Consider the following 9476-nt stretch of genomic DNA (forward strand, 5'->3'; position numbering starts at 1 on the left):
AAGCACATGTTAACATAACAAATGTCAAAAGTACAGTGGACGGCACAGCTCTAGTATATAAATTGACTAAAATACCAACAAATGCATTTGAAATGACGATCGATTGAGATAAAAGTACGAACATATCATAACATGTTCTATTGAAGGTGTGTTTTATCCATACAGTGTTATCAATCATGTGAACAATTGTTCTGTCTTGTCACTAGCTGCTTTTGACGGGTCGATGCATCGACGGCGAAATATCGAAATTCATCTTTTCCATAGATTTAGCCGTCTACTTTGTGGACTGAAGTGAATTAAAAAAGAATCAGCATCTAAACGTACTTAAAATCAAAGAATTCTCATGGTAACAGCTATTTTGCCCATATTTGCGAAAGCAACATAAACCATATGCAGACACAGGGGAGTAGCGTAATACGCTCTGCTTTTTTTTTTTAAATTTGTTTTATTATACTTTGCATATAGAACTATCACATATATTTTTTGCAATCTGATGTACGATATAAATAATGAATTGAATATGTTTAAAGATGCACTATTACTCCCAAATGAGATTTAACACATTTTATACAATTGTTTAAATATACCAAAAAGGATAAAACATGTCTAAAACAATGGTTCTTAAGAGTAAACCGAGTTTAATTTATAAGAAATGTGCAGAAAACACGCTATTCCTACCTTATGAGAATTGCAGTTAATCTTATTGCATTCACCAATCATTTAATATTTTTGCGTTTTCATCTATTAAATACACAGTTATAATATTGTTATTAGTTATTAATATTTTCCATCAATCCATTATTTAGTAAGTAGTTGAGGTATATCACTCAAAACTTCTGTTTGTTTCACATGTGTATGTATTAATTTTGAATAAGACTTTAAACTAACCATTTGCTACTCGTGTGTGGTTATGATTGTTATTGACAGCTGGCCAAAAATGAGGGTTTCTTTGGCCTAAGTGTGAAAGAAACAACAATTCGTCATTGTTTTATCGAAAGTCGTAGTGAGTTGTCGGTCTAAGCATGAAGAGGAATAAAACGAAAATTCAGCTTTTATCTTACTTGAGAATGTGAGCGATGAAAAACATAAGGATGATGGTGATGACGAAAACGAAGGAGGCAGGGGTGAGGACGGAGTAGATTGCCAGGGCAACACCGTACTGATCCTCGGCAATGTCCCCCGCAGATGGCGCAGTGCTCCCGTACTCTGTCGTCGAGTTGCCATCCGTGTCAAGCACAAGAGACATATCACAGGACGAATATTGATTAGCCCCTGAACGAAAGTTAGTGTTCACAAACACAGCTATATCTAGCCACGAACACTTCACACTTCCATTAAAATAATGACATTAATTTCATCATATTTAAAAATTATTCATTGTTTTTGTTTTGTTTTATTTTTGAATGTCCAGGCAGAAAACGTCATTCTGCATTTAACACAGAATGAGATTACGAGAAGTTTTATTATTATCAAAACTGCAATACCAAAATGCAATAAACCATAATGGTAACTAGATGAAGTTTATCGAAACATATCCATGGCATTTTCGCAAATATTTTCTAAAATCTTCCAAATAACAATCTTCCTACGTGTATAACATGTTATGCCATTTTTTGCCCCAGATTGATATTTTACACCATAAACAAGTAGCAACGGCGTGCGTGTGGTTAGTTTGAGTAAACAAAGTTATTCCATTATTAACAAGTTTACATAGAGAAAATCTATCCGCGCCAACAGTTTTTTCTGTGACAAAAATGTGTTTATCATTCATCAGACCTTCCGATCTATTGAGAAAGCCTCAAACAAAGCTTGTATTCATTAATAAATCCGTGCCCATGCACATTCTACAGATTCTAAAAACATTTATTAAATTATCTTGAACGAATTGCACCTTAAGCACGATTACCTGTTCCATGTTAAGAAAAAAGACAAAATTCATCCGCAGTGATAAATGGTCAGCAGCGCATTGTATAAAACCGAAAGAAACATGACAGCTTAATACAAATGGTCAACGATGTAATGCAACGTTTTGTAAATTTTGACGCCAAATCCTATTTGTAAATAATTGAATATGTCTACATATTGCACTGCCAAACCTTCTTTAAACAGTATGTTCGGTGATGTTTGAATACTTCAAAGATTATTAGATGGAAGAATTCCGATTGATTCCAAATAAGACAGTTTAACACTGAGTAACATCTCGCCAAGCGGAAACCTCAACCGAGTTGTAGCAACTTCACTATCGAGGAAAGAGCGGGAAAAATGATGTAGGGCCTACCATATTCCTTCGCTTGTTATGATCGAACATTGTTTGTAATGTATAGGTCTTGTTTTATGGGCCTCTTTGGGTGCATGTTCTCAGGATAGAATTGAGTCGAGTCGGAACGCATACAACGCCCTAATACCAAGAACCGGAAGTAGAGTTCTTTAAATTATCGAAGGGAAATTTCCGCTGTTCTTAGACTTTGTTCGTATCGTTGGGCCGATTGTGTTCCGGGTCGGACTCAGAAAACCAGAAGAACGAAGCGCCCAAAGCTATGGTAATGGCACAAACGGCATGAATACACTACAATGCACCAAATAGCTTTACCGAGAAATGACGTGATTACCGTGTACGAACGGTCAGTCAAACTCGGGTGTACTGAGATACGAGTTACCGAGGGCTATAAATAAGTTAAAATAACTCTAACCTCACGCTTGTCCCAGCATTCATAAATAACTACACAAATATAGATCTAAGCAGTACTATACCCACAGAAACCTACAGCCAGCATCAACTTGAAAACAAAGAACACTAAAAAACGACATACGGAACTACTTAAGTAATAAAGTAATTTCAAGTACTCATCAGAATGAAATGAAATTTATAATTCAGCATTGGAGTCTGCAGAATTGATGATACGTACTCAAATAAAAATATATAAAAAAGGTTCATTTTTTTATTTTTGCATAGTAGTACAATTATTCAGGGACATATTTTTTCTACGGTAGCAAACGGATACAAAGCTTCATGTCAAAGACTGGTTTGACGTGCTGCAACTTTGTGTCAGGAATCCCCAGATTCTTGCAGCTGTAAGACTTTGATAAACTCTGATATATGAGAATCAAATAATGTCTGTTCGAATGACTAGTTTTTATTCATGTCAAAAGTTTCTAAAAACAAATTCTGTAGGAAAATTTATTGCAACCTTCTGCTTAATTGTACCTGGAAATCGTTTAGAGATTGTATTATGAACTGTTGATTTGTGACTCGCAGTCAATACATCAAGCATAGATATTCTTCTTAGGTTGGGTACGTTTGAGCCATAGTGAAACATACTAAATGTGCCCACTTCCAAATCAGAAACCATAACATTAATTGTTTCATGTTTCCTTTTTTGGTCAATACATTAACTCCCACGGCAACAACTCGGCGGAACTTTAAATCGTCCAGTTACTAAGATACGTATAATTTATAACGATATTTATTTATAAGCTTGTACTTCTTATTGTGTCCATTACGATACACATATTCGTCTCTTCATAAAACCTTAATGAGATTAATGGAAAAGTGTCTTTATTTTTCTTAAAGCATTCGGAAATCTCAAGTTGAAAGTACAATGTATGTTATTCAGCAGAGGCAAAACTCCGAACAGAGTATTACAAATGATTAATATTTAGGTAATACTTTCTTTACAGCCCCTACATAGTCTGACCATAATTGAATGTATCTATCCATCCATTGTAAGACGACATTGTGCGTGTGCTTTACCAAACTCTCTATGAAACCTGATTGTTTAGAAGTAGTAGGAAGCCCGCGTCTTCGGCCAATTTCATATTCATTCTACTGCTACATGAGGGGTTCTTCCACACATAGAGTTTAAGGTTTGACAACAATGTTTACAACATTTGCATTCACATCTGCTTTTTGTCCCCGTCATACTCTATCTGTTTAGTCTTTATTTAAAGAAACAATTGTGAACAAAAATATCTATACGATTGAAAACAGCATTGACTCCTTCCGTCTGGGAAAAACAACGTTCTGCCTAACTCAATTAAATATTGGAAGGTTTGATTTTTCTTCAATGGATAACTCAGCACTCTGGTTGCACCTGCTCGTCGCAATTTTCCATGCTTGTTCTGCCTTTAACTGTAATTCAGTAAACAAAATGAAATTTATATTGTTTGTGTCGACCACTTATATTGTTGGCAAAAGAATCTGCTGCACCAGCCTGTAATAGAATGCATTTCTTTTGCAAAACATATTTGGACGTGTTAATTCTCCGTACTGAAGTCTTTAATGAAACGGGTCCTGACCTCTGGATTTTGCTTTAGTTACTTTTTGAAGCAGCATTGGCTACAACCATCGGTAGTTTCATTGCTAAAGAGAATTTGCATCATCTGAATCTCTATTGATGTTGTCTACCGCCATCTTCGGTGTCTTCCAATGCGTCACAAAACCGTGATTAAAATGCGCGGCAAAGTTGCATTAGCCATAAGTCAAAAGCCTCAATTCACAAAATCAAAAGTAACAAGTTAGCAGACATAAGTCAAAAGGGCCCTCCCCGGCTTCCATAGAACTATCGTATAAATGACTTTGTTGAAATAATGACATGAATGTGCTCATCTTGTCCAACCTCTATGTCAAAATTTCACTTGCTTGTTCTGCCCTTAACTGTTATTCAGCCAACCAAAATGAATTTTATATTGTTTTTGTCGACCAGTTTCATTGTTGTCAAAAGACTCCGCTGCTTCAGCCTAATATAGAAATTTTCATTGCTAAAAAGATTTTGACATGTTTATTCTGCGTATGAAATTAATAAATGAAACCGGCTTGACGTCAAGATTTTGCTTTAATTATTAACTGTGACTTCACCTTTCGGTAGTATCATTGCTAAAAACGAACTTGCATCATCTGAATCTCTGTTGCTGTTGTCTGCCATCGTCAATGTCTTTTTATGCGTCACAATTAAATGATTGAAATGCACGGTAAAGTTACATTAGCCATAAGTTTAAAGTCACAAGTCACTATTTCATAAAGTAACAAGTCATCAGACATTGCCGTTAAGAAATTAAAGGAAGGTTGTAATAGAGATTATTTAAAAAAATGCATATCATTCAATCAGCTATGAGCAATTAAACCTTGAGAATATTTATTGTACATTGATCACGAAATAACGAAATAAAGAACGGGTTAAATAACATAGAACAAAATAAATTACCTTTATACTTCAGTTCGACTACTCGACGAATAAGGAGGCCTGTAATCGCCAACGCCAAAAAATACTTGTCCAGGTCGTTAAATACTTACTTTACTTTAATTACTTTATTACGTTATTCTTCATTGTTTTCCAAATGAAGTTGGCTCCGATGAGGCTTATATCTTTAATTACAGTATTATTGATACATTTGCGGTTATACGCATATACACTGGTTTAAACACCACACAGTGAGCTTGTGTTTCAGTGATCACGTGTTACTGACCGATACCAGGCGGTACTAAGTGACATATAATGATATAGCCAAATTGTATGCTCGTTTGGACTGTTAGTGGTGTCTGTGCGTTTTGTGTTTCACTTTCAGTGTCTTTTGGGCACTTGTCTTGTGACTCTTAACAAGAGATATTCTTGATTGTTTGACTTTGTAATTATGAACCTGTCATTTGCTTAAACAATGTTTTTTTCTAAGTACTCTATTTCAATATGATTGGTTTGTTTTCACATTTTACATATATTCGTTATACTGGTTTCCCTGTCGCCCGATGATGTACCATGTTGTAAACCTGATGCCAAGATTATGTCAGCTGCAAGACCTTTAATTCTTGTTGTATGGCAATCCAGTGGGGTCGCTAAAACAGCCATTACGATATGCTTGAATGTAATTACTAAAACACTTATAATTTTATTCAAAACATAAACTCCTTTGTCATATGATGATGAAGTAAGTCTTCACCTTTACAGCTGTGCTGCAATTATGCATCAATTATGCATCATGAATAATAATGTCATCGGCCCAAAACCTTGGGCACGAAGACAGAATAACTGTACTTCCCATTGCCTTGGTCTAACAAATAGACAACAGCGCACAAACACTCTCTCAGATCATTTCGGAAGTACGTATGCTATTACAAGTTTAATTGAGAGTTATTTTGCTCATAAATATTTCAGAATGTGACAGAAATTTTCTCATTATATTGTCAGAAAGCGATAGTTTCGCTATTGGAAATTCAATGATTTTATGCAAGATTTTTCAAAAACAGTTTAAAAAAAGTATCTATCCTCCAGTTGTTTGGTGTTTGTTTAAACCAATGAATAAAATACCTAAATTTGAACAAAAGAGTACATGTAATATTTACATACATACCTAAATTTGAACAGAAAACAATAAAGTACATAAATATCATATACATATATAGCGATATGACGTAAAACTTAGCTTTAAATATTCCCTACTAGCCTTCCTTTGCTTTTTTGATTTTAGTTTGTCCTTAACATGTGCATTTTCTGAACTGCGTATAAATATATCTCATTATTATATTTATATCTGAAAAAGTGAAGGTGTGCCACTTCAGGAAAAAAAATGAATAATATTACAGAGGTTTATCCCACTTTATTTGCTAGTCGGTTTCGCTTTAGATTCATCAGTCAAGTTATTATTGTGATTTGCCCTGATGGGTATGTAGCGAACCTGGTTGTCATAATGAAATAGGATAAACCTTTGTAATGTACATACATTTGCCCGTACGCCGCTAGTAGAACTATGATACGTCCCTTTCTATGAACGGGCGTATATAAAAAATGTAATACTATACAAATTAAAAACTACTTGACCATTTCAAGCAGCAAAAAACCTAAAAAACTGGTTCATACGTAGATTAAGAAAACACATAACATACATTTCTATGTTTGGTAATAAGTTAATTTGACATAACAAAAAAGTCCAGGTCACCATCTTAAAATGAGCAGTGAACTTGTTTGCTTACTGAAGATTTTATTACCAATACCCTGAATCCACCTGTAATAATAAATACATCAAGTAATAATAAAGTAAGTATCTTTAGGCATTTTCGTTTATTATTCAGTATTCTGGAAACATTTAAGCATCTTATTCACCTATAAAATGGAATGATATACACCGCATAATTATAGCACGATACTTTTATGATGAAGTGTTTGTTTTATTAAAGCACATGTTAATATAGCAAATGTCAAAAGTACAGTGGACGGCACAGCTCTTGTATATAAATTAACGAAAATACCAACAATGCATTTGAAATGGCGATCGATTGAAAGTACGAACATATCAAAACATGTTCTATACAAGGTGTATTTGATCCAAACAGTATTATCAATCATGTGCACAATTGTTCTGTCTTGTCACTTGCTGCCTTTTGGACGGGTTATTCATCGACGACGAAGTATCGAATTTCATCTTTTTCATAGATTCAGCCGTCTACTTTGTGGACTGAAGAGAAATTTGAAAGCAAATCAGCATCTAAACGTACTTAAAATCAAAGTATGCTCATGGTAACAGCTATTTTGCCCATATTTTGCGAAAGCAACATAAACCATTTGCAGAGAACATGGGAGTAACATAATAAGCTCTGCTTTCTTTTTAAATTGTTTTATTAAACTATCTATATAAAATTATGACATATATTTTTGCAATCTGATGTCCGATAATTATCATGAATTAAATTTGTTTAAACTAACAAATTGCTACTCGTGTGTGGTTATGATTGTTATTGATAGCTAACCCAATGCCATCAAAATGTTACCTTTGTTTATATGTTCATCGGTAATGCATTAGCACAGTTGAAAAATGAGTGTTTCTTTGTGTGAAACGAACAACAACCGTTCTTTGTTTTATCGAAAGTCGTAGTGAGTTTTCGGTCTAGGCATGAATAAAAATAAAACGAAAACTCAGCTTTAATCTTACTTGAGAATGAGAGCGATGAAAAACATGAGGATGATGATGATAACGAAAACGAAGGAGGCAGGGGCGAGGACGGAGTAGATTGCCAGGGCAACACCGTACTGATCCTCAGCAATGTCCCCCGCAGAGGGCGCAGCGCTGTTGTACACTGTCGTCGAGTTGCCATCCGTGTCAGATACAAGAGACATATCACAGGAAGAGTATTGATGAGCCCGTGAACTGAAAGTTAGTGTTCACAAACACAGCCATATCTAGCCACGAACACTTCACACATCAATCAAAATAAAGATATTAATTTCATCACATTTACTAACAATTCATCGTTTTTGTTTATTTTTATTTTTGAATGTCCAAAACGTAGTTCGGCAATTAACGCAGATTGAGATTACGTGTAGTGTAGTTATTATCCGAACTGCAATACCAAAATGCAATAAATCATAATGATAACTAGATGAAGTTTATCGAAACATATCCATAGCATTTTCGTAAATATTTTCTAAGATCTTCCAAATCACTATCTTTCCACGTGTACAACATGGTTTTACACCATAAGCAGCTAGCAACGGCGAACATGTGGTTAGTTTGAGTAAACAAAGTTATTCCATTATTCCATCCGCCGCCAACAATTTTTTGTGACGATAACGTGTTTATGATTCATCAGAGCTCCGCGAGAATTTCCGATCGCTTCTCTTGAGAAAGCTTCAAACAAAGTTTGTATTCATTAATAAATCCGTGCCCATGCACATTCTACAGATTTTACCGACAACCATTAAATATTCACGAACGAATTGCTTCTTAAGCACGATTACCTGTTACATGTTAAGAGAAAAAACTCTTTAATATTGCTATTTAATAACGAGTTAATAACAAAATTCTCCGCGGTGATATATGGTCAGCAGCACATGGTATAAAACTTCGATAAGTTGTCCACATGATGTCGTAAGTCCAGTTTGAACATTTAAATGATATGATTTGTTCGTAGATATTTTTAAACTAATAATGATCAATCAATGAACACTTTCAATAAACCGACACCACACGACAGTTTTAAGCAAATGGCCGCTGATGGATAATTAAATAAAATTGGTAATGCACCGTTTTGTAAATATTGACGTCAATTCATATTTGTTAATTATTGAATATGTCTACATAATGCAAACAATTTGACACTGCCAAACCGTCTTCAAACAAAATTGTCGGTGATGATAAAATACTTCAAAGATTGTAAGACGAAAGGAGTCAGATCGCTTCCAAATAAAACGGTTAACACCGAGTCACCTCTTGCCAAGCGGAAAACTCACGCGAGTTGTAGCAACTTCACTATCGAGTATCGAAAAATGATGTGCGGCATACCATATCCCTGAGCTAGTTATGACTGAACATTGTATGTAGTGTATAGGTCTTGTTTTATGGGCGTCTTTGGGCGCCTGTTCTCAGAATAGAACGGGGCCGAGGCGGAACGCATACAGCGCCCTAATGCCAAGGACCAGAAGTAGCGTTCCTTAAATTATCGAAGGGAAATTTCCACTGTCCTTGGAATTTGTTCCTATCGTTAAAGCGGT

At 35.0% G+C, this 9476-nt stretch overlaps 1 long non-coding RNA gene across 1 annotated transcript; it reads right to left on the reverse strand.

Moving 5' to 3' along the window:
* Positions 1-7034: 7034 nt before the first annotated feature.
* LOC128231419 (uncharacterized) lies at positions 7035-9010 on the reverse strand. The gene is made up of 2 exons (XR_008260364.1): positions 7918-9010; positions 7035-7443 (listed from the first exon to the last, which is right to left on the reverse strand). It is a non-coding gene; the product is annotated as an uncharacterized LOC128231419 (long non-coding RNA).
* Between the last annotated feature and the right edge of the window lie 466 nt (positions 9011-9476).

This window comes from Mya arenaria, chromosome 4, assembly GCF_026914265.1.
Source record: "Mya arenaria isolate MELC-2E11 chromosome 4, ASM2691426v1".
Lineage (NCBI taxonomy): Eukaryota > Metazoa > Mollusca > Bivalvia > Myida > Myidae > Mya > Mya arenaria.